General features: G+C 33.9%; 1 protein-coding gene across 2 annotated transcripts in view; it reads left to right on the forward strand.

Annotated features, from left to right (window-relative positions):
• Prosap (SH3 and multiple ankyrin repeat domains prosap) overlaps window positions 1–21,108 on the forward strand; it is a 271,691-nt gene that overhangs the window by 108,377 nt on the left and 142,206 nt on the right. The gene's annotated exons all lie outside the window — the stretch shown is intronic.

A 21,108-nucleotide genomic window follows, 5' to 3' on the forward strand; every position in this document is an offset into this window, starting at 1 on the left:
AATTAGTCTATAGAACTGATCTCTCACCTTATCCTTTCTTTTTTGGATTCCTAAAGGCACATCAACATGATACCGATATATGGCAAGGCCTAATAGCTAAGTCAAGTATGTCGTGGGCGTTTTTGTTGGCTCGTGATAGTTGGCAACATTGATCCATTGACACGCCAATCCGAACCCGTGGGGTGTCGATCCAGTTCAATGGATAGCAAAGGTAGTGTAGATATGTTGACCGTTTGCTTTCAGCGTCCTCAATTCATTCCTGTTTGACATTCATTTCATATTGTGGAAATAATGAAGTATTGTAACGAGACGGTGATTACCCAAATTAATTTGTAATTTAATTCGTCCGCGTCGTACAAAATTAAATCATTGATCAATACGATTCCTTGTTGTCGAGCTCTTTCTATACTGAAATCATCGATTTTGTACTTTGAGTTCTCGTCGGTATACATTTTGCCCAAATGTTAGTTTGGTAGTGAATTGTATGCAGCAGCTGCAACTGGCACTGCCACTCAGCCATGCCATGTCTGTGAAATGTAGATGCCGATTAGTAATGTAAGGGAAGGTTTAGAAAATCGGTTGTAGAGCATTTTGTGGAGACCATTATTCGGTAATTATGTTCCTATTGTTGTTCTTTGTTGTCAATTGGCATCATTAAGGAAAACAAAAACGCATCAAAATTATTTTCAACTGGTTAAGTACTAATTTATTGGGTGTCGATGTCAAAAAAATGTATTGCATTTACTCCAACAACTAGAGACCAACCGGCTAAAGACATTATTAAAATCTACAAAACATCTTGTGCTCCTATACATAAACACGGACACAAATTCTTAGGGGTATTTTTGGACCAACTTTTTTTTAAGGACAGCACAAGGACTATAGAAAAATCCTCAAGGCGCTCTAAGAGCGGTGCCTAAGCGAAAGTAGTGATTCACATGGTATTTGAATGGCTGGATATTAAATCCATTTAGTGGAATGAACACATTGTGTATACAGTAATTAGACTACGTAAATTAATGTATCAATTTTATCAGCTCAAGAATATAAAAACAGGGGAATGATACTGATGATGTATGACGTTTTGGCTAATTCTATAGTACTAGATAATAGTATGGGGTGATACCTTCAAGACATCGTGAGTTAACTCAAAATTGATTTAGAATTCATTAATGAGATTATAGGAGTGATCATTTATGAGAAAAAAGTTTTTGGCTTTTTACTACTCCATCATGATACAAAAAAATGTTGGAATCTTCCAAAGAAAAGATGAAAGCAATAAATTCTAAAAAACTAAGTATACATAGATGTGTAGATCATACAAATAAGTAACTTTCAGACACAAACTGAAAGAAAAGGTCCTCCTGAAACAGCTACTTTCATATAAACATTGAATTACAGGAAAGAAAAATTCTTTCGAAACAATTTTTTTCATGTGAGCACTGAATTATACCAAAAACCTAACATTTGTTTTGGAATTGAATCAGATATCATTCACAGGATTTCTACACAATATACTAAATGAAAGGTAAAACTTTAACTTACATGGAGCACTGTCATCCCCACTGGTAGACATCGATGTTTCACTGTAAGACACTTGCCCTTCAGTACCAATCTGGATAACATTATAAGAAAAAGCAAACAATTAATTCTTTATATTGTATTGTATTTTTTGTATCAAGATGGAGTAGTAGAAAGCCAAAAACTTTCTTTCCCAATCATTTATAGGAATTATAATAAAAAAGATCGTAAGTATTGCTCTCAGTTATTGCATGATATGAAACTGGATTATTCGAAGTCAGAAAAATTTATATTTTTCAGAGAGTATTATGAGCTGCTAATTCTTCAATTAAATTTGTACAGCATGCTTTCAACACTCGTAACAGTTCAGTTAAGACCATGAATGTTTCACGATGCAGACTCACGCATAATAAAAAATGTATAACTTATCTTGGACATAAACTTTACAACATTCCACCGGAATCATTGAAAGGCATGAGAAACAAACTAAAATTCAAAAGAGAATAAAAAAATTGTTGATATTATTTATGAAATATATCTCGTCCTCATTTTTCTCCTTCCTATCTCTTTCATCACAAACAGATTTTAATAAGTCTTTCATCTACAGAAAGCTACATTATCAACAGTAACATGAGCAATGTATTATTTTATTCTTAAGAAAATAGAGATACCAATGAAACATGTAGTAATCTAATATTTCACCGTGTCTTTCGAATGTCGCACCGCCGTCAGTTTTCATGTGAAATTGGCTTATCGAGTTATATTTTTAAATAAGGTACCCGGTACCCGCGTATAGTAGTATATCAGTTGCAAGCGGTATCGAATAATTTGCATGAAAAGTTGAATTTCGAGAAAGAAAGGTTTCGGCTTTCTACTTCTCCAGCAATTAATTTCCAGCCAAAACCTTTCTTTCTCAAAAATTAACCCCTTCCTAAAATATACCCCTTTCAATTCGAGTTGAATTTCGTTTTTAGTATTGTTGGAAACTGAAGTAAGCAAAAAAAAATTCTTAGAATTGTACATTCAACTGACGACCCACGTCTGATCCGTACATATGCAATTCAGAGTCATAATTTTATTACGAAACATAGTCCACGTCTTATGGACTCAACAAATATCCATTTCTCCCAACTACCTAGTCTGTATGTTCTGACAAATGCCTGTCGGAAAACAACTACTTTCCCGGCTAATACAACACTGGATATTGACTTATGGCCGACAGACATTTATGCAATATACCTCACGGAGGTAAGTCTCGCAAACGTTTTTCGTTCATCCAGCAGCAGGATCATGCTGAAGACTGTATCGAAGAGAGATACATTACCTACTAGAAGTTTGTTTCACGGCAGACATTTACCAGAACCCACGGTGTAGATAGTTGGGAGAGATGGATATCACGAGAAATATCTGCAAGACTTACCTTGATAAGGTATCTTACATCGGATGTAATTCAATATCCAGCGTACTATTAGCCGGGGAAGTAGTTGTTTCACGGTAGGTATTTACCAGAACCTACTATGTAGGTAGTTGGGAGAGCCGGGGAAGTAGTTGTTTCACGGTAGGTATTTACCAGAACCTACTATGTATGTAGTTGGGAGAGATGGATACTTCAAGATTTCATTTCGAAATATTTATTTTCTTATACGTATGTATCTCTCCTCGATACAGTCTTCAGACACGGTTTGATCTCTGTTAAAACGAGATAAATTTTTATTGTCTTCGTACACTATAGTTTTTACCCGTGAGATAAATTATATAACTAATTCATTCGCGTAGAGTCCAATCCCGTGGAGATATCGTGATAAAAATACACTATGTTACTTCTGGTTAATGTAGCTTTCTGATAGAGGAATCATTGAAATCGGTTCAGTCATTTCACAGGATATCGAGTGTAACTGACTCGTCACTTTTTCGTACGGAAAGGTAGATAGAATGATAAATCGAAATGAATTATATACCTACACTGAAATTCTTTCTAACGACCATTCTGACCAGTTTATTGGAACATAAATCACTAGAGTTTATTGGCGTGAGCTTTCCTGTGAGCAATATTTGATGTCGGATCTCCCAAAACTCAACCTATTTTGCTGGCACAAAATGAAACGGCATCAAATATTGTTTAGAGGGAAGATCTGAGCCAAGAAACTTTAGTAGACTGTTTTTTCATGAAAGTTTTATTCATGGGAACATAGGCTAAGAAAGTTTATTCCTTTGGTAATATACACTCATTTTACCTGTTCACCGATTTTTTATTTCCAATAGTTCTTTTCATAATTTCGTTAATATTACTATTATATTCTCCAAATCATAGTATATCATACTCCGGAATGAAAACTGGAAATAGTTGAACCATAAAGCCTCAGGAATGTGTTTTTTGTAAATTTTCTACTAAACTCAGTATCTCTTCACGTGCAGATACTATATTCGATTCTTGAATGATCTCTTTGATCTGTTCGCAATCTACTTATAAAATCGATTTCAGGGTTCTTTGTTGTGTAATGTTAAATTTTTTTCTGTCAATCTATTATTCCTACAAACCTATCTAACAAGAACCAAGTCATACAATTTTATACTGATACTGAAGTATGACTTTTCAGTCATACTTCAGTATCAACAATATCACTCAAATCATTCAATCTTACAATTGATACTTCATAGATGCCCAATGCTTTGAGAAATTAGAAATATGTTTCTTCTGCATCAACAATAGGATTCACGAAAATTTTACTTCGATACAAATTTCTTTTTTGAATTTCTATAAAATTCTTTCGACCTGAAAACGTAACTAACAATGAAAACGTTTCCCCCCCAAATCATCAAGAGAGCTGGAAATATATATATATATATATATATATATATATATATATATATATATATATATATATATATATATATATATATATATATTGTTGTTAAAATTACTCTTTAAATTTTTTTCTGATTTCCAAAATGAAAGATGTGGATGGAATTCCTTCTAGGCTTTGGTTCCTGTTACGTTTTTTGATGAACTCTGTAGAGTAAACACAGGGTTGCTTATTTTTGAAATTACATGACTTATAACCGAGTTAAATTCATAATTTTTGTATTTTTTGTCCAGCTTTATTTGAAAGCATAATGTTATAATATGTTGAAATATCAAATACGAGAATAGCTAAAAGACACTATATTATTCCTAAAAACTGCGATTTATTTCCCTCCTGGTAAAAGAAAAAATTACGATTTTTCACTCATAAGAGATTTTGTTGGTGAATGTTCGAAATCAACGAATGCTGAATCACTTTTTCACACTGCTCTGCAAATTATACTTTCGATTTAGTCATCGATTCAAATAACTGCATCATCAACCTAATGCAAAACGGATTACGAGCTTCTCGATCTGCCCCAGAACTGATGAATCTCCGATTCACAGAAACGATTATCCATGTTTTTAATCAATGTCGTGCCATCCCGTAATGGGGTTTGAGTTGCCGATGGCTATATGGAATTGGTTTTCAGAATGGCTTCGGATTGGATCTTGATGGATCCAGTATGGTTTTGATTTTCACGTCTTGCAAATATTACTCTTGGATTACTCGAATATGCCGAATAAGTTGATTTATTTCCTGGAAATGTGATCATTTCTTTGGTCGGATCAGTTAGGGTTATAATAAGAGAATAGCATTAGAATGGACGCTTTGTGAATGTGCTCCTTATAAGTTGTAAAAGAAAAGAAAAAGTTATCCAGGCGTAGAGCGTCTATAGACTCGATATAATGAAAATCTGGATAACTAATACTTTTGGTGAAGTTAAATATACCGGAACACTCATGTAAACTCTTTGGGAAACTCAGGATTTCTCTCTCTCAAGAAAAAGGGGATGAGAAGATCGAAAATAAAATAAGTATTAAGAGCCAAGCTTTGATATCGACTGACGAATGGGATTTTACTGCAGTTTTCACCTTAAGGCAACTAGATGAAACCAGACCCTGATATCAAAACATTTTTGATCCATCATCAGGTATTCCTGTTTCGACCTGCCTGAATCACTCATTAGTCTCACTAAACTTAACCACAAATGCATCGCGGGACTTGTGAAAGTAACCGCGATGATATTCCTCCTTACGAAATGCCATCTATGGGATTGAGATTATATCGCTGTCTTCACCACAAGTCATATCAGTGGTGCTAATCTGAACCACAGAAGCATGTTTCGTTCAGCCTAGCACTACATTGGATACCTTGGCGGATCAAAACATCGCTGTCTGCTGTTGCATCACAAATGCGTAGTTTCAAGGCTCTGGTCTCAAGAATATGCATCAATATGCATCATATGTTACCAGATGAGTACTCCATAGTAGAGCTCACTTTGAACATAACAGTAATAAAGGGAAATCAATACTTCTACTTCATGAACCTCACTACTCTGCCGTATATTCTGTTGACTGATTATTTTGTTCGGTTATAATACATGTATTATTCTTTGATCAAAATTAATTTCCAAGATCTTTTATTTTCTTATTTTGTGTTAGAGGATTATTTCAACGTTGTAATCATAGTCAATAGTAACCTGATTAAGGAGGTCATGAAACATTAAGTTATATTGAGTTGAAGGTTTAGAACACATTATGAGCTGTGAAACATCATCAAGAAACATCAGGTTCAATGACAAAGTTTTGAGTTTTGGGTAGTCGTGTTTGTTGGGCCTCTGTTATAGACTCTTCCGGGAGGACTCAGTATACAATAATCCTATGGGGTTTGGCTCTACAGTATTTTTATTATTATATGTACATCTCGATTCTGTTAGTTTTACTGAACCAGAGTATTCTAGTAATACTCCAGGGCTTTCAAAAACCATGGAATGATATTTCTACTGGATGTTATGCATGGCTCCCTGGAGTAGACAACATGTCGATGTTAGCAGATGTAAATCAGTGAAAATTCGACTGATAACCATCATTTTCATCACATAATTGGTTCCAATATTCACAAGTTAAGTCTAACGATTTGCCTAACGACAAACAACAAAGGACATTTCTTCAGTCGCCTGTTAATCTTCCTAGTGAGGATTTCAATGTCCACAATATCAATGATAAGCGATGATGATGCTTTTGAAATTAACACCGGCCTTTCCTATTTCGTAGCCGAACTAACACGAGTGAATTTGAGTGGTGAATTTGATATTTTTTCACATACATTGAGTATGGCCACCACACAGTCTGGCCATGAACTTTTTTAATTGGAGTAAATTACCATAAGAACTATCCATTCGCATGAGCTTTGACAGATTCCCGAACCGTTACATGACTAACCGTTCATAACAGATGATCTCTACAACCAGAGAATTAGGAACATTCTGGTTACCAGTTTCAGTCAGAAAGTTATAATACCACTAATATGAATTCATTTGAAAACAATAGCCGTAGAAAAAGCAACGTTACCTGCTGCATTTGTATTGGCGATCAGTCAGAATTCACATAGTACTCACGATGTGATTTTTCTACCCCTTTCTCTAGGTCCTTATAAGAATGATGTGAGAATGATACCCCTATTTCTATAGCAGATAATTATTTGAGGAAATTTGTCAAAATCAATTTAGATCTTGACCAATAGAACAAGAGTATATGAGTTGACTTGTAGTTTCTCTCCCAAATATTATATTGGTGAAGGGTATAGAGTTTTGAAAAATACAGAATAACAGAGGTATTTTTTGAATCAGAAGCTCAATTGAACATTCGCGGGTATGAGTTTAATTATGATAAAGACGGATTACTTTTTTACGGGAAAGGTTTGAATCTCAATATTTTGGAATGTCTAGAAATTAGTATAATTAATAATTAGAAGCAACTGCTTGATTACTGAAGAGAGGTGTTTAATTTGTTTTTCAATGATAAAATTAGTAAACAGTGAATATTTCAAGTGAGGTTATCAAGAGGAATCAGTTTGTCCCTAGAATGGTTGAAGTTATTAGTTATCAAAGGGATATTATGTCATTATAATTTGAATCATTCGATCAATCAACTAAAAAAAATTATATTTGTTGAAAAAACTTGCTTCACCCAAGACTCCTATTCTTCTATCCAAATCATAGCTGGATCCACGTGGTGATCCAGAAAATGGATTAGTCTGTCAATATTGGTATGATTTGAATAGAATAATAGGTGCGTTTCTAGTGAAAATTTTTCATTAAGTATAAATGTTTTGAATGAATAAGAAACAAAAAAAAAACATAAGAAGCACGATGCAGCAAATCAATAAATATTAACATGCTGAAGAAGCTATTAGTGAAACACGTGTCGCATTTTAGTGAACTGTCAAGCGACATTATCTTTAAAATACGTGAATATTTTCCATAAACGAAACATCAAATTCAACTCAATTGTTGCATTTCGTTTTGAACCCCAGTAAAGAACTTCATAAAGGCTCTGCCCATGTGAAACAGTTGCATTTTTCCGACGTTATTTAACACTTGGAAATATTTGTCGTGACCCCTCCCCCGTCGTCGGTCATTGCCTGTCTGATCGTGAGAGACTGCAGCACGAAGTTGCATTGTTTCCACCACATTCAAAAGAAAAAAAATACTCTCACCTGACCTCTTCGCTTTCGGCATAATTACCGATTATTCATGTGCCGTGTCGCCGTGTGTGGGTTGAGAATTGGTCGAGGCCGATTGCGCCTGCAACACTTTCGGTTTTGATGTTTGCTGATTTATTTCGGTTCGGCATGATCATTCTTGAACTTGTTACTTGACAGTTCGCGGTTTTGGACGACCCACGTGAATCTTGCACAGATGGTTGCTGTCTACTGTCTGGTGTTTGCGTCGGAGGATAAAGCTGCTCTCTTTCCGGTGAAGTAGTTTATAGTTTAAAAAAACCGGGCTAAGATAAAGGTCAATCGAGCTTTAGATGTCGGGTGCATTTTTTTAATATTACCTATAAAACACCTCAGCGTGAACTCAAATTCCAGTTTTTGGGGTGGAAGGAGGTGTACCTTGGTCGTTATCTTGAAAATGAGGGTGTAATCATTTTTTTGAGTTTTTCTTGTGAACTATAAGAACTGCAAACATTTTGTTAAAAGATTATTGGAGCTTTACAGCTTTTTCAATAACCTCTTTTATTTTAAATGAATTTGAGAATAAAGTGCAATATCTTTTTTATTGATTATATTGATAACATGTCATCAGAGCTACTTGACCAAAAAGTTGACATTATTGATGTATATGGTTGTTTTTATTTATTTCAGATGTTTCAGAACCTTGAAGCGAAGCAACGAATAGGCAAGTGAGGTACATACATACAGGGTGTTCCTACGGACGTGTAATCGAAAATTTCAAAGAATACTTCAATTTTTATTTTTAGGGGGACTAATTCTGATATGGAAATCATACCCGAAACTTCACCCCCCTGCAGTCAGCAACTACCCCCCCTATTTTTTTCAATGGCATGGGGGGTCGAGTGATACATCATTTTGAAGGTATTTTGTCTGCTTCTGTAATTTTTTCGAAATTGGTCCATTTGTTATTGAGAAATTGAATGTTGAACGTTTTATTTCAGAAAAAACAGAAGAATATTCGCATTCGCTCATTTAATTGAGGAAATCAACAAAAGTAATATCAATAGCAACACAATCAATGTTCAAAATGACCTCTATCTACTTCCATACAATAATACAGTCCACTTTCGAAAGCGTTCCTTACTTTATTGAAGAGTCAGAAATTGGCATTCTCAAACAGGTCTTCTGGATTTGCAGAATTTTTTTAATTAGTAGTAAACGTTTTGAAATAGACGACGCTGTTATTTTTTTCTGCACTGGTAGTTTTTGTTGAATCCAGTTGTCGCAAAACAAAAAGTAGATAGTTGGCTACTGTCTGACTGAATTATTATTCAGTCATTTTTGTTTACTGTGTTTCAACATGGTTTATTCTACTGAAGAAAGAATAGAAATTGTTGCAACATATTATCAAAATAACGAATGTGCTAAAGCTGCTGCAAGAATTTATAATACGAATCATCCAGACCACAACGTGAGCCATCAATACGTTGAACAGAAGACCTGCGACAGAGAATTGTTCGGGAATGCCGATTTTTGACTCCGGACATCTTGAATAATGTAGGGAATTCTTCCGAAAGTAGACTGTATTATTGTATGGAACTATATAATAGATGGAGGTCATTTTGAACACTTTATCCGTTGATTGTGTTGCTATTTCCTCAATAGAATGAGCGACAGCGAACTTACTGTTTTTTTCTAAATGTTCAACATTTAATTTATCAATAACTAATTAATCAATTCCGAAAAAAAATTCAAAAGTAATAGAGGGACAAAAGACCTTTCAAATGATATATCACTCAACCCCCATGCTATTGAAATGAGTAGGAGGGTTAGTTTGCTGACCGCAGGGGGGTGAAGTTTCGGGTATGAGTTCCATATCAGAATTAGTCCCCCTAGAAATAAAAATTGACGTGTTCTTTGAAACCTTCGATTACACGTCCATTTCTGACTTACGATGAAACGCCCTGTATATACAAATTATATTAATGGGATGTTTCCACTTTTTTATTGTAATTTCTTCATATCTGAGTAAATTATTAATTCCCATGTGTAGTAGTTTTTAATAAATGTCAATTGAAAATTCAACAATTTAAATTCTGTTGTGTTCCACTTGAGTTTGGTTTCTAATATGTGTAAATTCATTTTAGTTAAATGAGTTGGGTGAAAATAAAACTTCACACTAACATTTAACGTTAACTTCAAAAAGTCGTTACGTCCTTCCACTTTCGTTAATCAGTAGTCATCTGTAGTATAGTTGACCATATATAAATAGTGCTGCTTTCCTGGCTATCCATCCGTTGCTAGTTCTTCGAATGTCGAAGTTTTGCCATCATCATATACTGTTTACGGTTTCTGTTTTGATACAGAAACAAATTTCGACTCGTTTTGTGTTCTGTGTAATATGTGTTGACATTTGCAACAATCCTTTCATTTTTTTTTTGAAACTGCATACTAACGTTTCGCCAGCACGAGTGACTCGCTTCTTCAGACGTTTATTCATCTTGATGATTCACCGATGCATTGGTGATTTCTAGTTCGTAGGTTGTATTTATATTGACTTTCTTGTTAATGCGTTGCTATTGGCCGAAGTGTTATTACCTGTTATGACGTAACATTGCATTGCGCTGTTGCCACTTTGGCATCGTTTAGTATGAGATTTCAAATTCGGTTAAGCGTTATCGTTACATCCGATGTTTCATCGTAGTTGTGGAATTGGCCGCGGTGGTAGTGCGCCCGACTCACGATCCGAAGACCGTGGGTTCGATTCCTGCCTCAACCAAATATTTTTCTCGAGAGAATTTATCTGGTTGAAGCTGGAATGATTCTGCAACCGTGTTAGGAATCACACGTTAAAAGGTAAGACTTCGTTAGTCCTTAGCTCGCACAAGTTTCTCAACTTCTGAGAGTTGTCGTTCCTATGGGGGCGACAGCTGATTAACGGAAAAACAGATTTTAAACAGATTTTTTTTAAATAGGACACTTGCCTTATTGGCTCTTCAGTACCAAATACGGATAACATTATAAAAAAACAACAATATCCTACCAACAAATGTGATTTGTAATGAAAACAAGGAGTACCATAATAATTATAACAAAAGTGAAAAATAGTAAATAGAAAATCATTAGTATGAGTTATGACAACAACAAAAAATAACCACTTAATGTGGATAAAAATGTACTCTTTCACAGTTTCATTTTTGTGTAATGATACTTCATTTGTATTCAAAAAACAATTTGTTATAAAACAATGAATGACCAATTTTTTTTATTATATAAAAAATTCAAAATAAAACTACATGAGAAATGAATCAGGTCTTTTTTCAATATATTATTTGCTATTCAAAACAGTTTTGTTCAAAAATCAATTTGTTCACATTCAATTGTTCAGTTAAGTATCATGAAAAAATTATTAAAAAAATCATTTCTCGATATTCAGCAACAACAAGAAAATTGTTTGATAATTGTATTTTTAGCAAAACATTCTTGATATTATTGATAAGAGAAAAATCGAGATTTTATAATTTTTTTAACAAAACTTTCAAACAATAGCTTCAAAGAGTTGAAGATAATCAAATTTTCAATTTGAAATTTATCCGGGTTTATTTGTTAACTTGCAACTAGTGAAAATGAAATAATCAACAATTAATTGAAAAATTGCCAGCGGATATATATTTGAGAAAAAAATAACTGAATTCAGAATTTAAAGTCGGAATTTAATAAAGTTTCCAGTTAAAACTGGAAATTTAATGAAATTGCGCTTTCATTGTTTTAAGAAATCATATGGTGTATGAATATTATGGAAAAAAGATTCAAGTGCTTCTATAAATTAATGAGTTATGTAATTCCATAGGCCTCAGGCTGTACGCTCGATTTTCACTTGCTATCGTCCAACCCGTGTTAGAAATCACACGTTAAGAGGAAGACCTCGTTAGTTCTTAACTCGCACAAGTTTCGACTTCTGAGGGTTATCGTTCGTAGGGGTGCGATAGCTGGTTAACAAAAACAAACGGTGTGTTAAATGAAAGATCAATTCTTCAAACGAATCAGTTCGATATGAATGGGTTCGATTCCATTGGTAGATGAACGTTGTAGATTTTTTCTGACTGAACTTGTATCCTTTATTGTATTAACATAACCGTTTGGGTCCAATTATGAATCCAATAATAATTTATTCTTACCTTCTGTTTCAAACTAAGCCTCACACTTATTTTTTATACGTTCAGCCGTTTATTAGGAAAAAAGCTTTGCATTCATTATGGCATAATAAATTCTTTAATATTTTGAAAAACTAGTTGAAGTGGAATCTATTTGTTACTCTTTGTAGACAATTTCTATTATTCTCAAGGAATTTCATCAATATATTCATGGATGTAGCCGTTACTGTGTGGTAGGAGATCACCATGAAAACTGAGAAATGAAAATAATTCATAAGTTTGAAAATATCCTTACCGGACGAAACTGCAGTAACTTCAGTTACGAATAAAAGAGGTAAGAAACATAGAAATTTTCATTTCTCATTTTTAATAATTTATCAATATCAAGTAATTCTCAAATCAAAGACACCTACTACTACATGTCGACCGGATCATTGTTTTTGGCCAAAATGAAATTCAAAATGAAACTAATGAATAATTGAACTGAAGTACAATAAGAATTACATTCCCTTAGTACAAAAGTTCGTTAGGCATTAATTAACATGTACGAGTATAGTGAATACTTCCAATGATGTCTAGAGAATTTGTAATTAACTCATTGTCATAGGATATTTATATATTTCCTGTTGTATATTCTTTATGTTACTACATGTTATTACTAGGTATAATAATTTTAATTGTTCTCAGAAGGTGTAAATAGCTGTATCACTGCCAAGATTGACCTTGATGTCTTACTGGTTATTAGTGAACTCAATACTGTTCTCTGAAAGTAACGATAATATTTAATGAAGAACTTATCTAAAAAAGAAAATTGTACCCTTTTTTCCAGTACTAAACTCACAAAAATGAAAACAATTAGTAAATGGCTTCTTGATAATTGAAAGGTTTGATTATTAAAACTCAATAACTTTCTTTAAACATTCCAAATTACCAGATGGACACTAAAGTTACGTTACACTTCATAATTATCTCACGTATTTCACCTGTTCATTGTCACTTGAAATCTCTTCGCTTGTCGGATCGGAAAAATCTAGAGAGATTTATCAAAGAAAACCAATAAAGATATATCTGCATCTGAAAAGAAAAAAAAATTGAAAAATTTGAGAATCTTGACATCACCCCAAACGGAGTGAGAAAGAAAAAGGAAAATGAGGAACCAGAAAAATAGCTACGGTATGGAAATATAGTGGGAGTAATCAAATCGAATGAAATGTATGGGACACACAATGGGACATCATTGATAAAGCTCACTTGAAAATTAACGATTTTGACAACCACTTAACAAATGAGTCGAAGAATACCGAGAAAACAATGAAGCAATGACATGGAGAGCATTAAAATTATAACACTTTAAAGATGAACGCAAAAATAGAAAAATATGAAAACTTAACCAGCCAGGAAGCACATTGAATAAACAAGAGGATCATCCACCTATTAAATGCGCACGCGTAAGCCATGATCCGAATGACTTGGAACGACGATGTGCGGGTATGACAGAATGTCATTATGGATTTTTTGGGGCCTAGTAGGGCGAAATATGAATGGTGGTCTCATTGAAAATGGTTTCCGATACCCTATGAAATGATGCTTCGATTATGACGCACAAGCTCGCATAAGTTTCGACTTCTGAGGGTTGTCGTTCGTAACGGTGCGACAGCTGGTTAACTGAAAAACATATTTTAAACAGAGATTTAAACAGAATACAAAGGTTAAATCGATTTTAGATAAAAACATATCGTTATAATCTAAATGTTGAAGATCAATTTCTTGGATACATTTTGTAGTTTTTGCCGTTGGATAGAGTTTGTTTTTTGAATGTTTGTGGATTGTTTGAAAAAGAAATTCACAATAGTAACCTTTCACAGGTGATACTCAAGTCTGGAAAGGGTGGAAATTATAAAATTTAATTTTGAAAAGGATGAACGTTCAAATTGGTTTGTCGAGTTATTTGAAAAACGGCATCCTGGGAAAATCCTTGCAAATCATGGTAACATTTCGCGAAATTGAATTGGTTCAAAATGAAAAGAGGCAGTACTAACTTAATGAAACTATTGGTGTAGGAGTATTATGAAAATTCGCAATGGATGAAACTTTGACCACTGCGACTTGCGCTGGTCTTCAAAATGCTCGTCAACATTAAAACAGTTCCATCCGTATCAGATTAGATTAGTGCAAGAAGTGAACGAAGTCTTGCAAAAATCAAAATTGCATGCAACTTTGATTGATGCATGCAATTTTGCGAATTGTAAATGTGAAGGAGCGATAGAAAATAGTAATTTTATTTAGATGTGTACTTTTTGAATAAATGTATTTTCTTTTTGAACCGTGTAGTTCCTCGCCTCAATTGTTATCACTGGGTTTCTAGCATTTCCAGGCTTTTTCATGCGTTTCATGCGTTTTACACAAAAAACCGTCGAAAATTAAACGATGGGTCCTGAAAATAGAATATATTCTATATATTTATTTCAAAATACTATGAACCAAGCTTTTTCCAATATCCACATTACCTATAAAATGTGTTTTGGTATTCGAGATCATTGATATGATAGAACGACCATTGTTTTGTCCTCCTCGGTTAGCTGATTCAAGTCCTTCAATTTTTTCTGTGGTACATACAAATTAAATGAATCGTACCGCAGCTGACGCATTGGAAAACCTTAGAAAATTAATCGTAATTGTATATTGCAAAGTAACAACGATTTGAAGACAACCTATATTATTTCAAGGAAGTCATGGACAAATTTTCCAGCATTTAAATTTTTAGAATTCAAAGTCCCATATTTTTTAATATAATGAACTGATTTTCAAATGGGAAGCAGCAATGGATTGGTTTTTTAAACCCCCTTTTGAATCATTCCTTCCCCAACCAATGGGCGATGATTTGTTAACCGAAAGTGTTGAAGGTTTGGCAGTAGTTTCTCTGGCAGATATGCCTTGCAGTAGCAAGAAATAATTTTTTTTTCGAATTTTTGAATTGTTGGGAAAATACGCATGCGCCAACCGTGTATTGATTTTGGCTGTATTTCATGAAATTTGTTAGCACAAAAAAAACCATTTCCAATATGATGGTGAAATTTACATTCACAATCTAAAATTCGCTTACTGTGAAATATGAAATGCTCAAAGTTCATTATTTGTGGAAATATCTATTTGTGTAGTATAAAAACAACATGTGCACAATTAAAACGGCCAAGCGATTTATCTATTTTGAATTCACTAAATTCTTTCGTCGCCCCAATTGAGGGCTGAAAAGTTTTTTGTGATTCCAGTCACTGCTATAGGGAAAAATTTCTATCGATTATGGCGCTAATCAAACGATAAGTAACTGATCAAAAAAACTGATTGTTAAAAATAGGTTATGTTTATTGTTTTGGGGTTTTCTGAGTTTTTTTATTGGGAATTTTTGAGAGTTATGTTTTTTTTGATGCGATCATTGTAGACATAAAAAATTCATGAATGGGTTAAATTAATTACTTTCGCTGGAGAGAACACAAGAAATGACAACAAGTGACAACTTTTTTTCAAACGGTTTCATTTAGCTTGCCCTATTTGTTTGTTTGTTTACTCATTTGTTTGGGTCAAATTTAAATATTGAAGTTTGACCCCCTTCGTGTTGACAGATTGATCTGACATTTGGTTTGGATTTGATGACAATACAATTTAATAAATTCTGTATGATTGTAAATCCAGGATGGCCGCAGCTCAAAATGGCGGATTATATAGTTCTTCACAACTACCTCGATATAGGTATCAAATGACAGGGCTTGACTAGTAGAATGGTAGTATACTTTGGAAAAGATGCAAATACAAGATGACCGTAGCTACAAAATCTCGGATTACATATTTCTTCACAACTACCTCAATATCTATGTCAATATCTATGGGTATCAAATATCTATACAAAATGTTTTGTCAGAATCGGAATACAAGCATGGATCTCACGCCCAAATCAAAATTTTGTATCGTGCCGAGGACTGTGTGGCGTTAGGGTGGCTAAAAATGATACATTGTTAGCGATACACCACCCAAGTTCCAGGACATCGGCTACGGAGGCACATCTTCACCGGCAGCAGGAGGTTGCATATATTAATGAGGATTTAGAAGTTACTTTCACCCCAATTTCGAAATGGGGTGAAAGTAACAAGGTTCAATTCAATGCCACAAAAACCCAGGCATTGGTTTTCTCCAAGGAGGTAAATGTGGTGAAAAAAAAACGAAATAGCTGTTATCAGGGTCTGCGTCATACTCTTTCACATACTCGTTTGTGTTGTGACGTTTTTGTGAATATCTGGTTCGATTCCATTACAAATATTTGTAGTATAAGTTGAATGAGAAAAAGTTTTGTCGAATTCAATGTTCATAAGAGGTTGTTTCGTATGAATTTTTCCTCCAGTTTGTTTCTGAAAGAAACTTTCGTACATGATCTACATATCTTCCTTTCTTCGAAAGTACTCTACTTTCTATACATCTATTGACCCTTTCTGATATACGATTTCATGAAACTCTTTCTTCTTCATATGAATAAATAGAATAATTTCGTAAGATCTTGATACTTAGAATTGTTATGACGGCCAGAATTGTTTTAAATCTCATTCTTGATACAGTGAATCATCACCAAGTCAAAATCCATCTGTTTCACTTACATTGCCAGAACTCGATTATTCTTGAAACTGAAATCGATTTTTAGTAGCGTGATTTCAACTAAATGACAATTGAAGGGTTGAGTGGATGAGGGAGTTATGTAAAATTTTCTTGGTTTGGTTTGCAGTTTCATGTACATACTAGCGACCCGCCCTGGCTTCACACGGGTGTAATGGTAATACTAAATATAAATTTACTCACCGCTTGATAAAATAATTGTGTTTCATGGACGCGCTGTTTTCCCGTGGCTGGCGCCCCAGTTGGAATAATTAAAAATCATTTCTTATTGCACATCTACAACATAAAACCAACCTACATACAAAACTTCAGCCGCCGAAAATATACGCAGAAACAGTGATGAAAGGTAATTTTCATATGTAAACCTCCTTTTTACCCTCACACGGGGCGCTCCAGTTGAAATATTTGAAGCACCAATATACCAATATACCAGATTTTAGCTTGCTAGAGCTTGCCAGTACGGATAAACAGAGATGAATTAGTGAGTGTTAGGTGTTAAGCATTTATAAGTATAGATACATTTGATATGCAAATAATAAGTACTTTTACTCATGTGATATTCAAATCATATGAAAGACCTGTACATAACACCACTTCTTAACAAGAATTCGAAGTAATCCCAGTGGCAAGTTCCTATTGAACTAGTGATTTTGCTGTTTGTTTCTTCTTTATATGAATTAATAGAATGAAACTGAAAATTTCGTAAGATCTTGATACTTAGAATTGTTATTAATGGCCAGAATTGTTTTAAATCTCATTCTTGATACAGTGAATCATCACCAAGTCAAAATTGGTCTGTTTTACTTACATTGCCAGAAAACCATTATTCTTGAAACTGAAACTGGTTTTTAGTAGCATGATTTCAACTAAATGACAGTTGAAGGGTTGAGTGGATGAGGGAGTTATGTAAAATTTTCTTGGTTTGGTTTGCAGTTTCATGTACATACTAGCGACCCGCCCTGGCTTCACACGGGTGTAATGGTAATACTAAATATAAATTTACTCACCGCTTGATAAAATAATTGTGTTTCATGGACGCGCTGTTTTCCCGTGGCTGGCGCCCCAGTTGGAATAATTAAAAATCATTTCTTATTGCACATCTACAACATAAAACCAACCTACATACAAAACTTCAGCCGCCGAAAATATACGCAGAAACAGTGATGAAAGGTAATTTTCATATGTAAACCTCCTTTTTACCCTCACACGGGGCGCTCCAGTTGAAATATTTGAAGCACCAATATACCAATATACCAGATTTTAGCTTGCTAGAGCTTGCCAGTACGGATAAACAGAGATGAATTAGTGAGTGTTAGGTGTTAAGCATTTATAAATATAGATACATTTGATATGCAAATAATAAGTACTTTTACTCATGTGATATTCAAATCATATGAAAGACCTGTACATAACACCACTTCTTAACAAGAATTCGAAGTAATCCCAGTGGCAAGTTCCTATTGAACTAGTGATTTTGCTGTTTGTTTCTTCTTTATATGAATTAATAGAATGAAACTGAAAATTTCGTAAGATCTTGATACTTAGAATTGTTATTAATGGCCAGAATTGTTTTAAATCTCATTCTTGATACAGTGAATCATCACCAAGTCAAAATTGGTCTGTTTTACTTACATTGCCAGAAAACCATTATTCTTGAAACTGAAACTGGTTTTTAGTAGCATGATTTCAACTAAATGACAATTGAAGGATTGAGTGGATGAGGGAGTTATGTAAAATTGTCTTGGTTTGGATTGCAGTTTTATGTACATACTAGCGACCCGCCCTGGCGTCGCACGGGTGTAATGATGATACTGAATATAAATTTACTCACCGGTTGATAAGATAATTTTTTTTCATGGTAAGATAATTTTGTATAAGAACTCTTTTATCTGGAGAAATGCATTGATATAGAATAAACTTCTTGAGAATGTTTTTCCAAATGGATTTAATCTCCAGTGATTCAAATCCAATGTGAATCGTTACTTTCACACAGGCACCGCTCTGAGAGCACCTTAATGATTTTCCTGTACTGCTTGTGTTTTGTTCTTGAGGTAAAAGGTTAAAACGTGCCGAAAACTGTGTGGCATTAGGGTGGATACAAATTAGACACTAAAAATAGTAAAGTAGTATTTACATATTCACTCAGGTTAAGCTACGCCCAAAGGTTATATTATTTTTTATAATGATGATAATAATGATAATAGTAAATGACCTTCATTTTACTTGGTGGAGTTTAGCTTACATCGCTAATCTTCCACTCAACCAAGCATACATAGGTGAATACATAAAAATAAAATTGATTCTAACATGTTGAAAATAAACTAAACTGTTAAAAAATAAAGTAAAACGTGAAATATTTTAAAGAATTTTTTAGGTTACTTGATTTCAAGATCATTGTTTATTCAGGCAAAATTTTTTGAATCTATATTTGAAAGATAATGAAGAAAGCTTTTTCATACTTTCTTTGATATTATTGTAGATACTAACAGCCTGATAAGAAAAGGGTCGCTCGAACTGCTTGTATTTATGCCGTGGGATAGAATATTCACCCCGATTTCTGAGACTTCTATCATGTGTATCGCGTCTGTATATTAACTTCTTCAGAAGATATTGAGGTTGCTGTTTTATTCTGAGGTTATGAATGAAGTTAGCCAGATGTAGTTCTCTTCTGTTTATCATTTTCAGACACCCAATCTGGTTTATGAAAGAATATACATGATCTCTGAATTTCAAACCAAAAATCAATCTTGTACATGCATTCTGAACTCTCTGTATTCTTGATGATGATGTGATTTGATCGAGACAAGGGCCATAGACGATATCGCAGTAGTTGAATATGGATAAAATTAAACTATCGCATAAAATGATTTTCATGTTTCGACTGAGAAAATGTCTGTTCGAATAAAGTTTTTTAACAATTCATAAGCTTTACGTATTAGTGAGTTGACATGTGATTGAAAGCGTAATTTGTAGTCAATATTAGGTCCCAAACATTTAATTTCATCGCTAAATTCAATTTCGTGATTGTCGTTCCTAATTTTGATACTATGTATGGCCCTCTGTCTGTCTTTAGAATTTCCGAATACAATACAAGATGATTTTTTAGGATCAATACCATAAATTACTGACGAGAGTGGTGTGATAACTGCTACTTAGGACATTGTACATTTTTGGTACATCACTATTATCTTAATTTTTTCAATAAAAACGTTTAAAATAAAAAATATTTCAATTCTTCACCGTTCAATTTAATTGTTATATTTCCGATAGACGTCATATTGAACGATTAACTTCTCTATTATCGTATCACATCCAAAGTATGTGGGCACACGTTCAATACAGTTCCAAGAAAGCCGAGATGATATTCAAGTAATAATTTTCAAACTCGTCAGTATGTACCGCCAGAAGTAGGTCTCTTGAACGTAATATAATAATTCTTCCTACATGTGTGGTACCGAGTGAAATGGGTACGCAATGTAATACCCATGTGTATGCGGTTGCCCTCGAGTTCATAATTTCTAATTTCGTAATACGTCGTTGGGTTATTATCCCATAGTGAAAATATTCGAACAGGTAATGAGTTTATCGTTTCACGAGCGACTGATCTCGCTTTCAGTCGAGAGAGATTAGCGTCAAATATTAGTGACATGAAAGTGATATTGAATATATTGAAAATGCTTTTCTTTCGCCAGAACAAAAATAGGCGAGTCGCGCGTCAAAATAGTATTGTTTGGTCTGGTGAGGGAAAGGTTTTTTCAATAGATTCATTTTACGCCATAGGTTCCAAATTCCACATACTCAAATATATGAGCAATAGCACGCTTGAGGCAACTATTTTATGTATGCTGGAATAGACCGATTCTTGATGAAAATCCATAACGTATTCAAAAAACCAATTCATTGTGAGATTTACACTGAACAGTTTTACAAAAACGCAACAAGTGTTTTGCCATACGATGGCTTCTTCAGGTGTGTGTTTACTAATTACTAACGCCCGAAGAAGTCATTGTATGGCAAAACACGTGTTGCGTTTTTGTAAAACTGTTTAGTGGAAATCTCATAATGAAGTGTTTCTTTGAATAAGCCATTGTATAGCAAAACAGGTGTTGCAGTTTTGTAAACTGTCCAGTGGAAATCTCATTATAAAAAAAGGGATTTATTTCCAACCCAGTTACAGAAATATATGAAATAAATATTGAAAATAATGGAATATTGAAATGTTCCCTGCAAGTGGCCGTCGATGGATA

Source organism: Leptinotarsa decemlineata, unplaced genomic scaffold (assembly GCF_025532065.1).
Source record: "Leptinotarsa decemlineata unplaced genomic scaffold, Ldec_3_MD MMD2_tig00026314_RagTag_RagTag, whole genome shotgun sequence".
NCBI classification, from domain to species: Eukaryota; Metazoa; Arthropoda; class Insecta; order Coleoptera; family Chrysomelidae; genus Leptinotarsa; species Leptinotarsa decemlineata.